General features: G+C 36.9%; 1 non-coding gene across 1 annotated transcript; it reads left to right on the forward strand.

Annotated features, from left to right (window-relative positions):
• The first annotated feature begins 450 nt into the window (after positions 1-450).
• LOC131147092 (small nucleolar RNA R71) lies at positions 451-556 on the forward strand. Its single transcript, XR_009134617.1, has one exon. It is a non-coding gene; the product is annotated as a small nucleolar RNA R71 (small nucleolar RNA).
• The last annotated feature ends 22,395 nt before the right edge of the window (positions 557-22,951 follow it).

The following is a 22,951-nucleotide window of genomic DNA, read 5'->3' on the forward strand; positions in this document are numbered from 1 at the left end:
ACTCAAATAATGGTCGTTAGACGACTTATCTTACCAATTTTGAGTGACCTTTACTTCCTCTTGCACAAGCTCAGGTTGGGAATGCGCGCGAGGGCAATTGTAACATGTATGGGAAGGGTTGGAGCATATTACACAAACCTTTGCACATGATGTTGTCTGTGGTCCTAAGGACAATATTGATCTAACTTTTTGGATATGACATGTAGGGTAGAGGCTAGATCTTGACTAGTGGCCAACTCGTAAACTCCTTTTGGTTTAGAGTTTGATAGAGTAGGTATTCTACGAGTGGCAGCTATATGCTGTTGAGAATTTTTTGCCAAATTTTCGAAGAGAATTTAGGCCTTATTCTAGTACTTAGTGAGGAAAGTACCTTCGCACGATGCATCAACCATAGACCAATCTCTCTCAGCCAACCCTTCGTAAAACGTTTGCACCAATTACCACTTGGGGACCTGGTGATGTGGGCATTTTTAGAGCAAGTCCCTAAAGCACTCCCAAGTCTAAAAAAAAAGTTCCCCATCCATCTGTGAGAAACTTGTGATGGCTCTCTGAAGCTGATTATTCTTCCAAATTGGAAAGTACTTTCTAAAAAATTCATATTGCATGGTGGACTAGTTGGCAACCGAGTTTGGTTCTAAGGACATAAGCCAATATTTGGCCTTGTCCTTCAGAGAGAACGAGAAAAGCCTAAGATGAAGAGCAACATCACTAAAATTAGGGATGCGGATGGGGGAACAAATTTCTAAGAACTCATCCAGATGCTGATAAGGATTTTTAGTAGAGTTCCTATGAAAGTTGGGCAGCATCGAGATGATCGAAGTCTTAATCTCAAATTGGGCAGCTTGAACATCTGGGAATCGGATGCAAGACGGTGACGTGTATGCATTTGGTACAAAGTAGTCCCTAAGAGGCCACAGGTGTTGTTCTCCCACCACAGGTAGGTGAGGAGCATGGGGTTCCAGGATTTGTTCAGTGGAAACAGGGGATTGTCTTTGGCCATTGCTTTTAGTTCAGACAACTCAGCTTTCTCCGGGTTGGAGATAGGTTTCCTAAGGTACCAACGAGATTTTTCAGTCTCAAGATCTATGGAAATTATCTCTAGTTCCAAAGAATGCAGAACAAACATACACACGTATAAGCACACAGATTCAGACTTTAAAAACAAGAAACAAAAATAAAAAAAATAGAAATTAACAAAGAAAGTGAAAATAAAAAGGGAATAAATCAAAAGAACAAGGCAATAATAGTCTAAAGCGGAAGTTGGCTTATAACCATAGCCAAGTTCTCGGCAATGGTGCCAAAATTTGGTAGGCTTGCTAAGGTTTGGGTCTTTAAATACCAAAAATAATATTTATAAACCTTACTATCCCAAGTTCAGTAGAAAGTGGGTAAGTCAAGTATCGATCCACGTGGACTTAAAGCGTAGTTATCAAACCACTTCCAATTTAGTTTATTATAGCCTTGTTATGAAAAAGAAGTAAAAAATGGTAATTTTCAATGGTTGAAATCTAACCAACTATTGGAAAGCAATTAAATGAAAGCAAGTAAATCTACACTACTAGAAAGCAAGTAAATTTCTATGTTACCCTACTTTTAAAAACCGATGCTGCGATCTGAATCAAGTGTTGGATGCCATGCCTCTAACTATGCTCCTTCATACTTCGGTAGAAGTACTAACCCAAGCAGGCCAAAGTTGGAGAGGGTCGATCGAGGGCATAGGGTAGCAAGGGTGCACCAACCGTCTGGAGCACAGTTGGGAATCAGAATATTCCCTATCTTAAGGATAACGAACACCTCCATGGTTCTGTAGCAAACTACTTCCCTCTAACGGATACGTAGTAGTGCCTATCTTTATTTGCAATCCTTCATCAAACATATAACAAGTAAATGGAAAGCACAATCAAAAGCCATAAAGGAGAAAGCAGGTAAAAAGATCATTCCTTTTGTATTCAAAATGTTCATCACTAACGCTAGGAGGTATAAGAGAGTGATTGTGTAATATGCATGGACAGCACACAAACGCCGCCGGTTGTCATAGGCCGTCGAACACTTCATGCACACACTAAAAAAGGAGTTGAAAACTATGCTACTCCTAATTTAATTTGGCTCTCAATGTCATCTTAAGTATGTCACCAACCTAAGAGAGGACAAAGAGGAACCTATAGCTTGTATTCATAGTGAATACTTATAAGCTCAATTTACAAAGTTTGTTTTACAATTTAGGAAGTGCAGCAAATCTTGCACAGAAGATCATTGCTATTAACCAAGTCACTCCTCTGTCGTTCTTGTGCGCACCCTAGTCGAGACTCGTGGGAAATTAGGGATTCGAATCTTCAATGTCTTCGACTTCATTGCACCTCAGGGTCTTGATGGTTGAGTTGATGGTCGAGACTTGCAGTATCTTAATCTGCAAGAAATCTATGTATCTCGACGTAGTCACCCCTGAAGGTCTCTTGGTCAAACACTTCATTGAGACGGTACTTCTGAATTTTAGTTCCGTCTTAGCATCTCAACGTGGTCACCTTAGTGGGTCACTTGGTCGAGCATTGGTTGAACCTTATAGCATTCTGAGCTTAGTCTTGACCTTGGAGTTTGGAGTGGAAGACTAAGCCGCCTTTGTGGTTTGCTAGTCACACCATATGGTCGTGCATCATCTTCTTGTCCACTTATGATTTAAAGCCTTTGGAGCTTGGCTAAATGTCTGAATTCAAGCTTTGAATCCTCCAAATTCTCATTGGCTTCTTATAATGCCTAAATCCGTGGTTTTAACTTGTTTTTCTAGAAAAGACAAACAAACCTTGCATAGCTTTGAACAACAATAACTCTGAATAAATATATAACAAAATGAGGATAAGCACAGGTAAATGAGAGTCTAAAATCATATATTTTAGGGACTCATCACAATTTAGGTAACATTCGATGAAGAAAACCCATTCAATAAAACAACAAAAGCTGAAGAAGTTCAAAATACTCAAAAATTAGAAGATTTAGAAATTGTAGAAGCAAAAGAGGAAGAAAATGAAGAAAAATTGAATAATGATGTTATTGAAAATACTGAATTACCAAAAGAATGTAAATATATAAGAAATCACCCAAAAGATCAAATAATAGGAGAACCATCAAGAGGAATAACTCTAAGATCCTCTTTGAAAAATTTATGCAATCACTATGCCTTCTTATCTCAAGATGAACCAAAGAATGTAGAAGAAGCTTTAAGTGATGATTCATGGATAATTGTCATGCAAGAAGAGTTGAATCAATTTGAAAGAAGCAAAGTACGGACATTAGTTCCCAAACCGGAAAATCATTCAATTATAGGAACTAAATGGGTATTTAGAAACAAAAAGGATGAAAATGAAATTGTAGTTAGAAATAAAGCTAGACTTGTAGCTAAAGGATATAACCAAGAAGAAGGGATAGACTATGATGAAATATTTGTTCCCATAGTTAGAATGGAAGCAATAAGGATGCTTTTAACTTATGCATCTCATAAAGAATTTAAATTATATCAAATGGATGTAAAGAGTGCATTTTTAAATGGTCACATTAATGAAGAAGTATATATAGAACAACCATTGGGCTTTGAAGATATACAAAAACCTGAATATGTGTACAAACTAAGGCCTTATATGGTTTGAAAGAAGCCCCTAGGGTTTGGTATGAAAGACTTAGTGGATTCCTACTAGATAAAGGGTTTTCTAGAGGTATAGTACTTTGTTTACCAAATCTAAGAAAGATTTATGTAGATGATATTATTTTTGGTGCAATAAATGATAATCTATGTAAAGAATTTGCTAAATGTATGAATGAAAAATTTGAAATGAGCATGATGGGTGAGTTGAACTACTTCTTAGGATTAAAAATCAAACAAGCTAAAAAGGGAACCTTCATAAGTCAATCCAAATATATAAAAGACATGCTTAAGAAATTCGATATGGAAAGTAGTAAGCCCATAGGGACACCCATGAGTACTTCAATAAGCCTCGATAAATATGAAAAAGGGAAACTGGCAGATATGAAATACTATAGAGGTATGATAGGAAGTTTACTATATCTAACGACAAGTATGCCTGATATAATGTTTAGTATTTGTATGTGTGCACGTTTTCAATTAGCACCTAAAGAATCACATCAAATAGTTATTAAAAGAATTCTAAAATACTTAATAGGAACAATGAACTTAGGTTTTTGGTATCCTAAGGACACCGGATTCAAAATGATTAGTTATTCGGATGTCGACTATGCAGGATGTAAGATAGATAAAAAAAGTACTAGCGGGACCTTTCACTTTCTAAGACGATCCCTAGTATCTTGGTTTTCTAAGAAAAAAAACTCTATAGCCTTATCCATAGCCGAGGCTGAGTATGTTGTAGCTTGGAGTTGTTGTGCACAAACCTTATGCATGAAACAACAACTAAAATGTTGGCCTTATAAGGATTAAAATCTTGTTATCTTGTTCTGATTCTAACGAAGAAGTGGAATTTAACATATTTGTGTGAGTGATGTTATTTGAGGGCTCACATATGAGAAAGTAAGGTCAAAGTGCTTACAAGGATCAATTGAAGTTTAAATGAGTTGAAACATGGATTTAAAGATGATATATTAAACCTTGAAGATTATGAGGACATGAATGAATTGTTGAAAGAGAAGGAATATTAAAATTAAAAGAGCCAAAGAAAAGCAAAGTGAGAAAGCTCAAAGAATATGAAAGCTTGAAGAAAATATGGACTCAATCAAAGGACAAAACATGAAGACTCAAGAACCTAAAATGAGAAAAGTCTTAGAAGTTTTCATGTAAGTACTTTAATGTTTAAAATATCGTTTGAAATATTTTGAAGCTCTTAGGTTAACTTATTGGACCTAAATACCTTTTAAAATATTTGAAAAATATTTTTATAAAGTCAAAAATTATTTTAAAGAGGTTAGAATCATTTTTGGAATGAAAAGCACCAAAAAGAGTTCTTCCAAATGTTGTCAGTTTTTATATAGCAGCATTGAGGTAAATTTTTCTCTATCAAGATCTCATTATTTTAAAATATATTCAACATGAAAGTTGTATAATTTTCTCTTAGCTTTCTTTTTACACTAAGAAAAACTAATTTGGAGTTATACAGAAAAAGTTATGGCCAAAACATTGAAGCGAGATCACTGCTATCAGACATCTGAACACTGTTCACGGGAGGGACTTTAGATGACTGAACAAACGACCTCAGACGTCTGAAGATTTTTTGGACAAAATATAAAGAAGGTAGTAGTAGTTCAGACATCTGAACTCATGACTTCAGACGTCTGAACATTGTTCAACGGGCAAATTTTTTAAATTCTAATATTTTAAAATATAGCCGTTTGAGCTCTAAACTTTCTCAAATTTTGGGAAACACTTAAAGGAAACTTTTGCAACATGGAAACAATTTTGAAAGCCTATAAATACATGGTTTTACAAATCAAAATACATCCAGGAATTGAAAAATATGTTTTAAGAAGCTGAAAGTACTCTTGTTCTTCCTAAGTTCTCTTGGTCACTCATTGAAAAATTCTTTTGCTGAGTATTCTGAAGTGCTGATCCTTCTTTCTCTCAATTTATAATCCTCTTCTAAGAAGGATATTGGTGAATTCTACACTTGAGTTTCATTGTATTTCATATTGATATTTTACATTCAAAGTATATAGTGCTGAAGTTGTTTTAACTTGCTTTTTGAGAGAGTATATTTGTACGCAGATCTTATCTTGTGTTTCTTATAGTTCTTTGACGTTCCAAGGGTTGTTTGGATCATTGGCTAAGCAAGGGGACATTGCTTATAGAGGCGGGCTCTAGCCTATGTAAGGAGTGACCGAGCGAGGGAATATCATTTCGAGAAGGTGGGCTCTAGCCTTAACCAAGGAGTGTTGTAATCGGTATTATTCCACCCGTTAATGGAACTAAACTAGTGAATCCTTTGGTGGTTTGCCAAAGGTGAGGACGTAGGCTGGGTATAAGCCGAACCTCGTAAAAATCTCCGTCTCATTCTCTCTTTCCCTTACTCTTTATTTTGAGTGCATATTTAAATTGCGTGGATGGTTTAAATTTGAAAATCATGTAAACTACATATATTTGAAAATCAAACAAACTTAAGGTTTAATTTTGATTTGGGTTGCGAAAACCGAAAGGGAGTATGTTGGTTACACCATATCCTACAAAAACTATACGGAAGTACGTTACTTAGTTAACATCCCAAAGATAAATTTACCAAGAGTTTAGTTGAGTTCTAAATATTGAGAAGAGTGTAGATATTGTGTTGATTGAATGTTATATTGCACATCATATTGAAGAAGTAAAACCAAATATACAGGGCTTACAATTTCATATCCAGGGCTGAGAACAAAAGGTATATTTTGATTGAATGGTATAAAAGCTTGAGATTGATTGGATAGTGTTTGTATTCCAAGAGTGCTAAATCTTAAATGATTTCATCAATTTAATAATGCTGCAGTGAACTTATATTTGATAAATAAAGTGTGGTTGTGTTGGTGTGGAGATTGTGATTAATTGTTTGAATGTTTTATTAGCTGTGTGGTTGATTAAAGAGATTAAGTTGTTGTGTGATTGGTGAAATTAAATAAACAAGTTAAAGAATTGGTTAAAAGAAATAAAGAAGTTAAGGATTCTTGAAAGAAGTTAAAAGAAATTTTTAAAAGCCAATTCACCCCCCCTTTTGGGAAGCTATTCCTAATTTCAATAAAAGACTATAATTTAGAATATTCAGCCATTCCAATAAAATGTGATAACACAAGTGCAATAAACATTTGCAAGAATCCAATATCACATTGAAGAACATAACACATTGATATAAGAAACCATTTTTTAAGAGATCATGTTCAAAAAGAATGAAAGTGAAGTAGTTATCCCAAGAGTGGCCGGGGGGGGGGGGGGGTGAATTGGGTTATTTAAAAATTTTTAGTTCCTTTTATGGATTCTTTAATGAATCACTCAATCCAAAACCAATACTAAACACACCACAAGTTAATAAAACTTAGAAAAATAGTCAACCAATTAATAATTCAAAATAATCAATCAAGAATACTCAATTAATCACAAGTTGTAGCACTTGTGGAAATTTAGCTTTTGCAAATTTTGCTTTGTAAGCAGCCTTGTAAGTAATTGCAAGCCCTATTTTTTAATGGATTTTATTGCACTCTCTTAATTAATATTTTCACAAACAATTAACCAAAGTATTCCATTGTGGGTTTCCGCAAAAGGTTAATTAAAATGTATTTTCTTTTTATTAAGAGTCTTCCTTTTTAATCTCAGTTTTGTTTGCAACAACTTGCACTAAGCATACACAACACAATATAAAAGTGCTGAAATTTAAAGAGTAGGGTAAGAAGAACACTAAGATTTTTACGAGGTTCGACTTATCCCCAGCTTACGTCCTCACCTTTGGCCAATACCACCAAAGGATTCCACTAGACACTCCTTTCCGGGTGCAATAAACCTTTTTACAATTCCCTCTTTTACAGGTAGAGATTCCTTTCCAAGCAATAACCTACGCTTGGTCCAATGATCCAAATAAACCTTGAACGGTCAAAGAGCTACAAGATAGGAACAAGAACTGGTGTACAATGACACTCTCACAACAGATCAAATTAGTACAAATTAGAACACTAATATGCTTCAAATTGAATATTAAATAGACAATATGAAGCTCAAGATTAGATATCACCGGAGGTTCTTTCTTAAAATTTGAGAAAACTCAGTAGCAAATTTAGAACTGTAGGCTTTTAATTAGCATAAATTCAGTAGTATTCTCCTAGCAAGAATTTGAGCAAGAGTGAGCTTTAGAAGATATTGTAAGTAGAGTGCTTGAATGCTGATTGTATACTTGGTGATTTAATTCATTGGGTTAAAGGAGTATTTATAGAGTTTTTAGAGTGAGTTTCCTTATTTCCTGTGTTGCTTGGAATGTCCCCCAAGTTTTTATAATGTTTAGATTTGAAAAATTAATTTTTGGAATTTTCCCATTGAAGTTCAAATTTTAAAACCTCTGCAGGTCAGTCGACTGAGTCACTCGATTGGGCTTGTTTTTTATAGGGTCAGTCGACTGGCCAGTCAATTGAGTCCATTATGTCTATCCAGAAATTGAAAGAAATAATTCTTAGTCGACTGAGCGAACACAGTTCATTCTGGTTAGTTGGCTGGACAATCCAATTAAAAGATTTAATTGTTAGTCGACTGAGCGAACACAGTTCATTCTGGTCAGTCGGCTGGACAGTCCATTTTTCCAAAACTTTCATTTTTTAGGACTTTTAACCCTTGTTATTTGAGAAACTCAAATGTGACTTTTTAAAAATCATTTTCTAGGGTTTTCAAAATTGGTCTCTAAGTCTAAATTGCATCCTAAAGAGCTTCATATATATATCTATATAATATTGAATTGAAGTACTTACATATGAATTTCTAATCATGAACACATTAAGCAGTAAGTCTCAAGCTCTTTCCATCTCTTGAGGTCCATCTTGACTTCATGTCCTAATAAGCTTTAAGCTTTTTCTTGTCATCTTCCATTCAATGCTTCTATATTCCGATAAGCTTTCAGTTGATTGGCTTTTATTGTAAGCTTTCTCCTTGATGAGGATGTGAGCATTTTGATCGTTCAATCCTGAAACATTGTCATTTAACAACACATGTTAAAGTATACTTCATTTTTTATCATCAAAACAAGATTGAAAAGCCATGTTAGGCCAACAAATAAGACATATCACTTGAATTTATAAACGCAAATGATCAATGGGCGGATATCTTTACAAACCTTTCTCTGAAGAAATATTTATATCCATTAGAAGAGAATTTGGGTTGTTACATAGTAGAGAAGTGAGTTAGGATGGTTTTCAAGTTAAGGATAAAGAGAACTTCAAAAGTTTGAGGACTTCAGGTGACTGAACTTATAGTTTTGGTGCCTACACAAAGGCTTAGGAGCCTAAGCTTCAGACCTTAGAAGACTGAAGTGCTACTGCCTATTGATAATTAACTTCAAAAAATCTTCAAGCATTTGAGCTTATTTTTTCAAGCACTTGAAGTCACGGGTATTTTATATATTTTAGTGCGAAACCCTAATTTTTCAAATTCTAGGCTCCTGAACCTTACTCTACCACTCACCCGAAGCCCTATCCTTAATCTCCCTTAACTTCTCACTCAAAATCCTCCAAATCAAAGCCTCACAAATATGGTCCTACATCTTTTCCTCTCTTTCTAGGGTTTCCAATTGGGTGTTCATTTGCTCTTTGATTCTAAAGATGCCTCGTACAAAGACAACAACAAACCAGGGTTCTTCTTTCGGAAAAGATGACAACAACATCGAACAATGGTTGGTCTCTTCACATTCGAAGAATATATATCGAACCCGTCTTTGCTCCATCGAATCAATCTTTGGTAAAGTTATTGACACATGTTTCTTTGAATCAGAATTCTAGGAAATCCTACCTTTATTTCAAAATATCGGTAGGAAAATTTTTTCTGTTTATCAAGCTAAAGACTTATTTCCGAACCTCGTCAAAATATTTTATGCTAACATGGTTCATGGGGAGAATGTTTTGACTACCGAAGTTAGGGGCAAGAAGATAGTTCTAACCCCTCAAACTTTAGTTCCCATTCTCCATATTACTCCAGGTGAATTTGAATGCCCAGCCTTTGCTCAATCATAGATTCTAGAGCAAGGCTTCACACCTGAAGAATTTCTTCCGCTAATTATGGTGAATGAACCTGTTTACTTTAAGCATCCTCCTATGTACAAGCAACTAAATTTGAAAGCACAAATACTTCGCAAGTTCATCACCAATAACATCCTACCACATGCCAATTTGTATGATCATATTTCTTACATCGATTGTTTTGTGTTGTGGTGTTTGCTGAAAAGAAAAAAGCTTGGTTTAGCTAGCCTAATTCTGAAATGGATGTGGGTTAATTTGGAAGCAAATCGAGTTACTCTTCTGTATGGTGGTGCTCTTAATATTATCTTTTCCAATCTTAGTATTACCACTCCTTTAGAATTGTTCATCAAAAGGACTCGGTATGACCTTTTTATGACCAAAACCTTCAAACAAATGGGCTATGAAAAACATGATGAGGGTTTGTTCTCAAAAGGAGGAAGATCACGAAGGCCAACAGTTGTACCTCCTCCTCCTCCTCAGGATCAACACCAAGGCCCTGTAGCTAAAACCCCTGCATGGTTCGTACGTTTCTACACTGAGTTCACATAATTCAACTGTGATATACGTGCAAGTCTTCAATTTCTTTAGGATAATTACTCTTCACTAGACCAGCATCTTACGCGTATTAGGCAGACTAGGGCTAGTTCATCTCATGGTGACCCTATGGACACTAGCTCTATTCCTCGTAGTGAGAATTCCTCATACACAGCATTTGACGAAGGTAGTGAGGAAGAAGATGATGAAGGAGAAGAGGCTGAGGATGATGATGATGAATTACCCACCCATATAGGTAGCTTCTCTCTGCCCTAACACATGATGTAGCCAGGTATAACCACATCTGATACCTATCAGGGCATTCACCTTACTCAGTAAGCCCTCAGGCAGAGAGCTTTACTTCACCTCAATTATTTATATTATTAACTCACAACGATCCATTTCTCAATTTTTATCATTCTCTATTTATCAATTTCTATTATTTCTTTCATTTCTTATTTTAGCCCATTTTATGATTCTTTCACATTCCATTTCTATTTTATTGTCCAGCTCATGAGTATCCTTGGTATCTAGTACCAACATCACGTCTGTAACTCATGGATACTCTGAGGATCTTTCTTTCCACGTTGTGCTTGTCACACCCCAAACCCAATAATGGGACCCGAGGGTGAATAAGTAACCTAATCATGTCCCTATATCATACAAATCACCAATGACACAGTACAATGAATGAGGGTCCGTCCCCGTGAGGTTCCCAAGCACCCTATACACATTCACATATACCATGGAAACATAGTGGAAGATAAGTCTTTCTATACATGAATAGTACCATACCAGAGTCTATACAAAGGATTCTAACTCCATAAAATACAACACAAATCCGGGTGGCAGTAAAAACCCCCAAAAGACCACCCAACATAAACTTAGGACTTACCCAGTTTGTAGAGACCCAAACTTGTATAAGCTGGATTCGTCGATGAAGGCTCACGTTCGTCGATGAAGTCCTTCAAAGCCTCGTCGACAAAATTCAGAGCCTCGTTGACGAGCAAATACCGAGCGGATCAGAGAAATATCCGAAACTTGAACTCGGTGATGAAGGGATGGCCTCGTTGACGAACTGTGTGGTGGATTTGTCGACGAAGACGCCGCCTCGTCAACGAATTGGACTTGGTCAAAGGTCCTATAAATATCCAATTTGAGTTGCTCAAGAGCTAAGTTTCTCTCAAAAGGTCTCTCTTTCTCTCTAACCTGCAAATATCTCTCTCTCTCTCTCTCTCTCTCTCTCTCTCTCTCTCTCTCTCTCTCTCTCCCTCTCCCTCTCTCTCTCTCTCTCTCTCTCTCTACGATTCTTTGTCATTCGTCGTCCATTTCCAAAAACGGAGGGTATTGCGTGGATCAGAAGAGCAAACTTTACAATTTTAGTGGATCGGATCGTCGTTTCGGAGATTTTCAGGTCTTTCCCAAAAATCGAGCTAGGGATCTGATCTTAGTTTTGATTGGATATTTGGATAGTAGTAGAAAATATAGTAAGATTATGTCCTATGGTTTTGGTTTTTGGGATCCCGGGTTGTCAATTTGGAACGTGTTCATACGAAGTTTTGTTTCGAGTATAAGGTAAGGGGAATTTGATTACAACAACATTTTTGGAAAAACCAAACCGCTTAAAAGCTAGTTTATGTTATTATGTATGATTTAATTGTTTATTTGCTAATTTCTACCAAGTAGAAATGCCGATTTTACGATTTTTGGTAAAAATGAGGATTTCGGCGTATGATCTCTGTCGCGATGTCCCGTGAGCGCGTGTGCCCCGGGCAGCGAAATAAAAAATGATTTTCAATTTTCAAGGAAAAATATTGGAATGTCGGAGTCGCCACTAACCTTTTAGTGTGGTTAGAACACATGATTACTACCCCGTTAGGGGTAGAGTGGGTCTATGTTACCAGAGTTAGGCTCGGGAGTTCGGTTACGCGAGGGGAAGGTACAAGCACCCCCTGTGTGCCCGTTCTTACGAATGGTACCTAATTAATTTGAAATTATCCCTAAGTTAATCTAATAAGTCTTTACATTACTCTTTTTTAAGAATTTATAAATACACATGAAAAAATAAATAAATAAATAAATACATACAATATATATACATATATTCCCTCAGAGCTTAAGGTACGTGACGCCCGAAGGCTCATACCCCGAAATAAAATCATAGGGATTAAAAATCAAGAAAATACTTAGGAAAGTATACTCCCAAATTTTGGAAATTTTATAGATTTTTTAATAGAAAAATACTAGCATGGGAGGTTTTACAATATATTGATAAGATAATAAGTTAAAATATTAAATTATCACAATGTATATAAAAATAGTAATGATAATAAGCATATTTGTTAAAATATTTACAACTTTCAAAATAGGCAATAAAATACCATATGTATATATATATTAAAACACTCAAGATACTATACAAGGTAATACCATCTATAAAAAATGCCTTAATAAGTGAAACTAAATAATAATATACCATCACTCTTCCATACAATATCATACTAACTATAGTAGCAAAACGTATACCAAAACTCTAAACATTACCATAATGATTGATACCTTTTATATGTAAACATGATAAAATATTCGAATACTAATACTACTATTCGACTGAAAATATTTAAGTAGGAGTTAGCATAATTAATATAATAAAGACAAACCCTAAATAATTAAAACTGGACAACATTAATGATGAAAACCCTAAATAGCCCTAAACATATGGATATTAAAGACACCCTTAAGTAAATAATTACGATACCTATTCTAACTACGCATGCAATAATAATATTAACAATTCCACGAATAAAACGAAATTAAACTTTAAATATCTAAATAAATCTCAACTATAAAAATTCCACAATAAAGGCAATTAATTTATCTAAATAATACAACCAAAACTTACCATAAATACTAAATATTAAACTAACTATAAAAATCATAAAACCTACATACCTACATATACAAAGGAAAAAAAAAAAAAATATATATTTAGAAAAAATAAAAACAATCAAAGAAATAGAAAAAAAAAGAAAAGACAAATAAAAAAAAAAATAAAAAGGACAGTGATGAACGGTGGTGTGTGCGTGTTGTATGGGAGCAGGAGGCCTTACCGGAGCGGCTAACGGCCAGAAAGAGGGTGGCTGGAGCTCGTGGGTGTGAGGCGATGATGACGGAACGGCGAGTCGGTGGGGGGCATCGGCGACGAAGCCGATTGATGGGGTGGACAGGGGCTGGCGAGGAAGGTGCTGGACGGACGGCGGTACTGCAGAGCAACAGTGAGTGGAGTGTTGCAGAGGGTCTAGGGGATTCTTCGGGGGGGTGGCTGTTGTAGTAGGGCCGCTTGGATAATTGACCGGAGCACTGCAGACTGTTACGGTGGCCGGCGAGCTTGAGATGGTAACGGCGTGCGAGGAGGTTGCTGGGCACGGGCTGGACGTGGGTGGAGCAGGCGGTGATGGGAGCTATGGTGAGTAGGGAATGGTCGTGAGATAGGAACAGGGGACTGTGGTGCTGGCCGTCGAGTGGCCGGAGGGAAGCTGGCCTGGGCTGTTGTGGTTTTGAGGAGGCAGCAGTTGGTGGTGCAGTGGCCTGAGGATGGAGCGGCTGCTACGTTTTTCTGCTGGTGGCCGTGGGAGGTTCAGAGGGCTGCTCGGATGGAGGCTTAGAGGCTGCGGTGTGGAGGTCTGGGGGCTGCGGAAGAGAGAGATGGAGGTTGCTTTTGAGATGGTTTCTGCAAGTGTGTGATGGCGGCTGGAAGTTGGTGGGGTTGAAGAAGAAGATGGGGAGAGGGATTTTTTTGTTCTTGTTCCTCCGGCTGCCACCCCATGCGGGCCAGCTGCCCCCGGCTGTTATATAAAAAAAAAAATTTTGAAAACCCTAAGAAACTTTCCTTTCTCGATTTTATTTTTTTCTTTTCTCTTTTTTTTATACTTTTATTCTTATGGTAACAATGAAAAAGGAAATAATATTAATAATAATAATCATAATAATATAAATATCAATAAGGTAATAATAATAATACTACTAAATAGTAAAATAATAATAGATAAATTCTAGTAAAAATAAAATTAAGATACTATTGGAAAATAATAATTAATAATCTAATAAAATAACGTAAGAATGACTATATTAAAAGTAATAAATAATGATTTAATAATAATAACATTACTAAAAAATAAAAATAATAATAGCCAAAATAAGATACTAATATAATAATAATAATAACTAATAATAATAATAATAATAATAATAATAATAATAATAATAAAATAGTCTAGTACAGGTAAAAATTAACTAAAGATAATAATAAACGTACTGGTAATAAAAATGAAAAAAAAAACTAATGATATAAAAAATACTAGAAAAATATTCGTAAAAGTACTAATAATATAGGAACAATAATAATAATAATTAATAATAATAATAATAATAATAATAATAATAATAAATAATAATACTATATAATAATAATAATAAGCATATAATCAATATAATAATAATGAAAATAATAAGAGGGGACCCCGTGTTTTATTTGGTTGGGCAAAAAAGAGGTGTTCTACAATCTCCAAACCTACAAAAATAATTTATGTTTATACTATAGTAGGAGATGCTCGAATCCTTCCTTATTCATTTAAATGAGGGTTATATATTTCTAATCCATTTAGCGGAGTTTTGGACTCTAAACTCGTGGGATATATGTTGAAAACTGGAATGTATGAATTTTTCTCTCTATGATAGAGAAATAGGAACAAAGTTCCAAATATTGTTATACTGAGTATGTTTGATTGGAAAAATGAATGGATTGTTCTATACTATTGATATTAGAAATATGGGAAGAGTTTTAATTGTTATACTGAGAAGTGATAAATGAGGTTGTGATGACACCGAGTTGAATCAGTAAACAAAGAGGGGTAAACTGAGTGGAAAGGCGCCGGTTGAACCCAAGTGATTAATGTGAATTTGATGAAACCAAATACTGGATTTCACAGGTACTGTTTTGCTATAAATTGTATATATAAATTGGAACCACAATGGCCAAAAGAGGTGAAAGCAACTTCAGTAAAAGGGGTTGAAAAAATACTCCAGTTCGGGGGTTTGAATCACTCCTAGGGCTAAGTACCGATGCTGGGCAGTGAACATACATGGTAAAATCAGTATGGTGGATATGAAATGGTCTCGAACTGCGAGGAGTTAGTAAGCTGCTGAGTTAAAAATAAATAGGGGGCGGTGGCGGATCAAAAAAGATGCTCGACTTTGTCTGCACTAACAGGACATGGGAGAGGACAATCAGTGAAAACCCGGCCAGGGGTAAACTGCCAATTGGTCATTACCAAGCGGAGTGGTGGTCTAATAATAATATCCAGAATTTAAATACTTATCGGCAAATAAATGTTATATGATACAGTATTATAAAAAAAGTTTTCAACAAATGTATGAGTTCTTATGAAAATGTGATATAGCAGTCACAAAATGTTGTAACTCTTTTTCATATGAGAGGGTGTCTCACCCTTCATACAACCTTGTTTCAGGGGTCCTCAGTGGTTGGTCATAGTAGCTAAAGGACTAGGGGGATTATTTTTGGTCGCTTACCGTAAGCATTGAATCTTGTAATAAACAGATGAACCTGAAAGTCATTGGGGGTGAAATAAGAAGAATGTATTCTAGTCTTGTTTTATGTAATTGGGGAGTATTCGTAAAACTCTAGTATAATTGACTGATAGAAATCCCAATGGATGTTTATGTTTATTTTTCTAGCAACCATTACTCAAAGTTACTGTATGCTTTATACCAGGTAGGTCCCTGTTTAGGGAGGGGGGGGGTTTTTTGAAGTATTGAAAGGGACAGGCGATTGTATAAGTGAGTGACACTGGGTCAGATGAAGGGCCGAGTTTGGCCGAGAGTTGTTGTAGTTGGTATCAGAGCCCAAAAGCCAATCGAAAATATGATTTGATTCATGCTGCCTGGTTAGGGATATGTGTTGAACTTAGAAGTTGCTAGTTGTGAAAGTCTAGAATATACCAGAGTTTAGGATAAGGATAAGACCTTGGATTTTGCTTTGTATACTTGGAGACGAAAATTCATCAATAGACTTATGTGTTTTTCTAGATTAGTCAAAAGGTTTAGAAACTCACGGCAATCCATTGACAGTTTTGTTTCCTAGTAGAAGGGTGAAATTTGAGTTCGAATGATATTTTCAAATTAATGGAGTACATCAATATTGGGAATATGAAATTAAGGGATCGAGTCTATAATATGATAGTAGTAGTGAAGGATAGGCTATTACTTTCTAATGGATTTTTGTAAATGTTTTCAGGATGGAATCCAGAGATATCATTGCCAACGTGGGAGGCAGTAGTAGAGGGTACCGGCCCCGAGGCTGGTAATGACTCTACTAGTGTGTTGCGCGACTTTGCACAACAACTTATGGCTGAGGTAGTGCAGATGAATAGGGGGCGGGATCATCCTACGACTGAGTTGGGTTGCTCCATTGAGCAGTTCACCAGGTTGAAACCCTTTGCTTTTGTGGGCAGTACAGATCCAGTTCATGCAAAGAATTTGATCCAGGAGATCGAGAAGATCCTTGATGTGTTGAACTGCATTGAGGCAGAAAGTCACCTTCGCCATGTTCAAGTTGGCAGGGGAGGCTGAGAGATGGTGGGTGTCTGTAAAGCAGATGGAAGAGCATCGACTGATACCAATAGCATTGACTTGGGCCCGATTCAAAGATCTATTCTTTGAACGTTATTTTTTGGCCACAATTAGAAACATGAAAATGGAGGAATTTATAAATCTGACGCAGGGATTGTTAACAGTGTAGCAGTACGCTGCTAAATTCCAGGAGTTGTCCCGATTTGCTCCATTTATGATTCCTGATGAAGCGAAGAAGGCCTAGAAGTTTCAAAGGGGTCTGAGGAGCGAGATCCGCAAGTTGATGATGATCTTGTAGTTGCAGGACTTTGCTACGTTGGTTGATAAAGCCACAGTAGTAGAGGAATATTTGCTAGAGGATGCAGAGGTTCAGGTTACAAAGAAGAGGCCAGTGCCTCCTAATTCTTCATCTGGGGCAGGACAGGGTAAGTGGAAGAAGAACAGTGGTGGTATGTCCTAGAATATCGCACGTGTTCCATGTTGCTCTTTATGTGGTAAGAAACACCATAGGCAGTGTTGGTTGTCTACGGGAGCCTGTATACGGTGTGGTAGACAAGGAAATCAGATCAGGGACTGTCAGATGCAGAGGAATAGTGGAGCCTTGCAGCAGCAATACAAAGGGAATGCTCCGACATAGCGTGGCGGTCAGCAGGGGGGTATGGTTCAGGCTAGGGTGTATTCTCTGACTCCTGGTGACGTTGAGAATGCGGGTGACGTAGTCACAGGTATCATTTACATTCTTTCTCATAAAGCTATAGTATTATTTGATTCCGGGGCAACAAATTCTTTTATTTCCTGAGGTTTTGTTAAATTGTGTGGATTAGAAGTGCAATTGTTAGATTATGAACTAGTGGTGGCTACATCGTCTGGATCTATGGTCGGGTGTAACAAGGTAGTTCGGGACTTCTCGATTGAAATACAGGGGAGGATACTACCAGTTGATTTTGTGTACGATATGTATGGCTTTGATATCATCCTAGGGATGGACTGATTGTTTGCTAGTTATGCCAGTATTGATTGCCACAGGAGGGAGGTGTTGTTCAGACCGCTAGGAAAGCAGGAATTTCAGTTTTTTGGATCGTGTGTGCGTTCTACACCACGTATCCTTTCTACTATACAAGCTAGGAGGCTACTTCTTAGGGGGTGCCAAGGATATCTGGCAATTGTGAAAGATATGCTAGTAGAAGAACGGGAATTGGAGATGATTGCTGTGGTACGCGAATTCCATGACGTGTTTCCAAAGGACTTACTAGGATTACCTCCGGACCGTGAGGTGGAATTTTCCATAGAATTGGCTCCAGGTATGGCACTGATATCGAAATCTCCATATCGTATGGCTCTAGCTGAGCTAAGAAAGTTAAAAGAACAGTTTCAAGAGCTGCTTGACAAGGGGTACATTCGACCCAGTGTTTCTCTTTGGGGAGCACCGGTGTTATTTGTGAAAATGAAGGATGGGTCAATGAGGATGTGCATCGACTATCGAGAACTGAATAAGGTAACGATAAAGAACAAGTATCCACTACCCAGGATTGATGATTTGTTTAATCAACTTCAAGGCACGCAGGTCTTCTCTAAAATTGACCTACGGTCTGGGTATCACTAGCTGAAGGTAAAAGCGGAGGACGTTTCGAAAACTGCATTTCGAACCCGGTATAGCCATTTTGAATTTATGGTTATGCCTTTTGGTTTGACTAATGCACCTGCAGCATTTATGGATTTGATGAACAGAGTCTTCCACGAATATTTAGATCGGTTCGTTGTGGTATTTATTGATAATATCCTAGTGTATTCTAGGAGTGCTGCTGAACATGAAGTTCATTTGAGCATAGTATTGCAAATGCTTAAGGATAAGAGGTTGTATGCTAAACTGAAGAAGTGTGAGTTCTGGTTGGAACAGATTGCATTTATAGGGCACGTGGTGTCTAAGGAAGGTGTATCGGTATACCCGCGTAAGATAGAAGCAGTAGTGGACTGGGCTAGACCGAAGAATGTTCAGAAGATTAGAAGTTTTCTAGGTCTTGCAGGTTATTACCGAAGGTTTTTGGAATTGTTCTCCAGTTTAGTAGGTCCTTTGACAAAACTTACATGGAAGAATGTGAGATATGATTGGAAAGATGAGTGTGAGCTAAATTTCTAGGAGCTGAAACGGCGACTGGTCACTGCTCCATTTCTGACTCTTCCATCCAGTGATGGTAGTTTTGTTATATATAGTGATTCTTCGAAAAAGGGTCTTGGCTGTATTCTAATGCAGCAAGGAAAAGTGGTTGCTTACGCTTCTCGTCAACTCAAAGAATACGAGTGACTTGTTTTGAGTTATGCTTCCAAGTGCAGAAGTGTCAAGTTGTATCAAGGATGAGTCCAGGATCGTATTCCACAGGGACCACTGAGTATCAAAGTATTTATGCAAGTTTAGTGAAATCCTGTTGCTGAAAAATGGGGTTTGAAAATCTTTTTGGTCTTTTATGATTTTGAAAACAATAAACAAAGTGAGAGAAGCTTGCGTAAACTATCAAAATGAAACTGAAATTTTATCAATTTTCCAAAAATGTAAATCTAATAACGCAACCAAATTAAACAGATTAACTAAAACAATTTACCAAATACTCGGGTTACGGGTTCAACGTCTGTTTGCTCCCACCGTTTACTAATTTCCTAGGCCTTACTCCTCCTCTTGTTAATCCAATCAAAGCATTAATAAGATGAAATTTTGTCACTAAAGATCGAGTGAATTGGCCACATCCAAACGGAAGAAAATAAAAACTCTTATTACGCATCAACCGAATTTTTATGTAAAAATAAGTTGATTAAAATCCTAGATTAATTCAAGGTTTTGATGTGCCTAACGTCAACAACAAAACAAGAAGCAAGACCTAGCGGTTTATCAACGATTCCTTCAATTTTCGGTTTTAACCAAATAAAAGTTTAACGATGATATCATAGGATAACTAATAAACCATGGAACGCAAACGACGTTGACCCACAACCCGAGTTACCGAACTTAACCACTCATGCTTGCAATACAAAAAAACAAATATGGAAATCCTAGTCTACTTAAAGAAACATTGGGACACGCACTAATTAAAAATGGAAACTACAAATAAGGAATTATAACACGCTAAAAAGGAAACTTAATCAAACCCACACACACTAACTATCAAACCTTTAATACGGATCAATAATTCAAACCGAGAACTCGAACAAAAATGCAAATACATTAAAAATCTAAACTTTGAATGATACCGAAAAAATAAAAATACGAACTTTAACAAAACTGAAAAATATGAATTTTGATGAAACTGACCCTAACTAAATTAATTAAATAACTTGGAACATTAAACTAATCTACGGAAAAATATTTAACCGGAAGAGAATAAAAAAAACAATTAAACTTCAATAATAATGGAACACCCTATATAATATTCAAAACCTAAAAATAACAATAAACTCAAATAACAAGTTAACAATATTCAAAGTAATAATCAAAGAAAGAGAAAAGATAAGAGAGAAAGAAAGAAACTGCAGGGGAATTTCAGGCCGGAGAGATGTGCAGAGGCAGCTTGCTTGCTGTGGTGCTTCACGGGTCTTCCAGCAGGTTGCTGCTGTAGCAGGGGCTGTGCTCTGCTGTGTAACTGCTGGAGAGGAGGCTGGAAGGAGGATGAGCAGTAGAGGAGTTGCTGCTGCCCGTGAAGGATCTGCTGCCGGCTGGAGAAAAGAGGCCAAAGTTACAGAGGGGCTGGGCAGAGGGACGCCGTTGCTGCTGCTGTGTTGGTGTGGGCGTCCGAGGATGGTGGAGGCTCTATGCTTGGGTTGCTGGTGCTGGCATCAACTAGAAGGAAGCCGGGCAGAGGGGAGTCGTGGCCGCTGGCTCACGGCTGGTTGGCTGGGAGAAAAAAAAAATAAAACAGAATGGAGAAAGGTATGGGAGAAGAGGGGAAGAGCAGCGGGTGTAGAGGGTGCAGCGGAGGCCCACTGAACAGGGGAAGAAAAGAAAGTATAAATAGGATAGGGAAAAAAAACCTATGACCTGCTGGTAGCTAACCCGACCCGACCCAGCTATGCATGGCTGGGTCACATCAAATACCCATTCATATATATATATTTTCTCATTTTATTTGTTCTCTGTTCGTCGCAAATTATGCTCTTATGGAGCCCGTATCTCACAAAACTCAAAACACAAAAGTTGTAGATGATCCTTTCTTATTTCTCCAAAAATTTGAATCGTCACGATCGGAGCTTAGACGGAAAAGTTATGCACAAAATACGAACAGGTATCGGTTTTTGATTCCCGGGAATTTTCCTGCGACAAAAAATTACCAAAATCTCATAAATAGTGCAATAAAGTTCAAGAATGATGATTTTGGCACTTTTTTAAAATATTGAACAATTTTGGACATTTAATTAAAAATATAAATCGTAAAGCCCGGGTTAAGCGTCCAATTACGCAGTTTTGACGCGTAATCACACCCCCCAACTAACGTTTTGCTAGTCTCTAGCAAATGACGTGAATGAATTTCAGGGCGGTGCCTACAACTACAAACTCCAATAATCATGAAATCAATGCACATGCGACAATATTATACTACTTCACATACAAACATAACTGAATTTCACACAAGCTCGTTCATATTCAGTATACACAACTCCAAAGCACGTCACTCATGCAAGTTTCATTGTTTATATGTGATTTGAGAGCAGTATACTCACATGAAGTTAATCAGTGGTACATTCAGAGTTAATGCAATCATATAAGTTCGAGTATAAACAGGTAAACTCTCGAGGTATGTGTGATGTGTGTGACTCAGTACACTTAGGACGCCAGTGGACACCTACAGAACGGTCGCTTTGACTCGGCCTAACTGGTATACCCTCAAAAACACTCGTTGACGAGAATTGGAGTTTGACATAGGAGATCATGCGTTCCTGAAGGTGGCACCGCTGAAGGGTGTTATGAGGTTCGGGAGGAAGGGTAAGCTGAGCCCTAGGTATATTGGACCATTCAAGATTCTTGAGAGAGTGGGTCCAGTTGCCTATCGTTTGGCATTACCACCGGTCCTATCTAGGATCCATGACGTATTCCACGTTTCTATGCTGAGGAAATACGTCCCAGACCCCTCCCATGTAATTAGATATGAAGCATTGGAATTGGGCGATACTTTAGCTTATGAGGAAGTGCCAGTGCAGATTCTTGACTGGAAGGAACAAGAGTTACCTACAAAGCAGATTCCACTGGTAAAATTTCTATGGCGCAACCATATGCAACTCCATTAGCAAGACACTAGCGCGAAGCCTCCCTATGCTGCAACCTCTGTCCTTCTCCTCTTCCAGCTACAACACACATAGCAGCCTGACTCCAGCACACCTGAGAGCAAACCTCCTCTGCTGCCAGCCGAGGCTCTCTCATCCACAACCTCCCATGGATGTTCATTCTCACACACTCTCTCTCTCTCTCTCTCTCTCTCTCTCTCTCTCTCTCTCTCTCTCTCTCTCTCTCTCTCTCTCTCTTTCTTTTATTATTACTAATTAATCAGTTGAATATTGTTAACTTTTTATTTGGGTTTATTGTTATTTTTAGATTTTGAACATTATTTGGGGTGTTTCATTATTATTGAAGTTTAATTGTTTTTTTTATTCTCTTCCGATTAAATTTTTTTTCCGTAGATTAGTTTAATGTTCCAAGTTATTTAATTAATTTAGTCAGGGTCAGTTTCGTCAAAGTTCATATTTTTCAGTTTTGTTAAAGTTCGTATTTTTATTTTTCGGTATCATTCAAAGTTTAGATTTTTGATGTGTTTGCATTTTTGTTCGAGTTCTTGGTTTGAATTATTGACCCATATTAAAAGTTTGATTTTTAGTGTGTGTGTGTGTTTGATTGAGTTTCCATTGCATGTTTTAATTCCTTATTTGTAGTTGCCATCTTTAATAATGTGTGTTTAGGTATTTCCTTAAGTAGACTAGGATTTCCAAACTTGTTTTTTTTTTTCTAATTGAGTGAATGTTAGTTTTAGGGTTTTTAAATTACGTGCCATTTAATTTATCAGAAGTAAAATTGAACAACCTTGAAAACTCTGTGTAGACACCCCATTTT

This window comes from Malania oleifera, chromosome 13, assembly GCF_029873635.1.
Source record: "Malania oleifera isolate guangnan ecotype guangnan chromosome 13, ASM2987363v1, whole genome shotgun sequence".
Classification (NCBI taxonomy): domain Eukaryota; kingdom Viridiplantae; phylum Streptophyta; class Magnoliopsida; order Santalales; family Ximeniaceae; genus Malania; species Malania oleifera.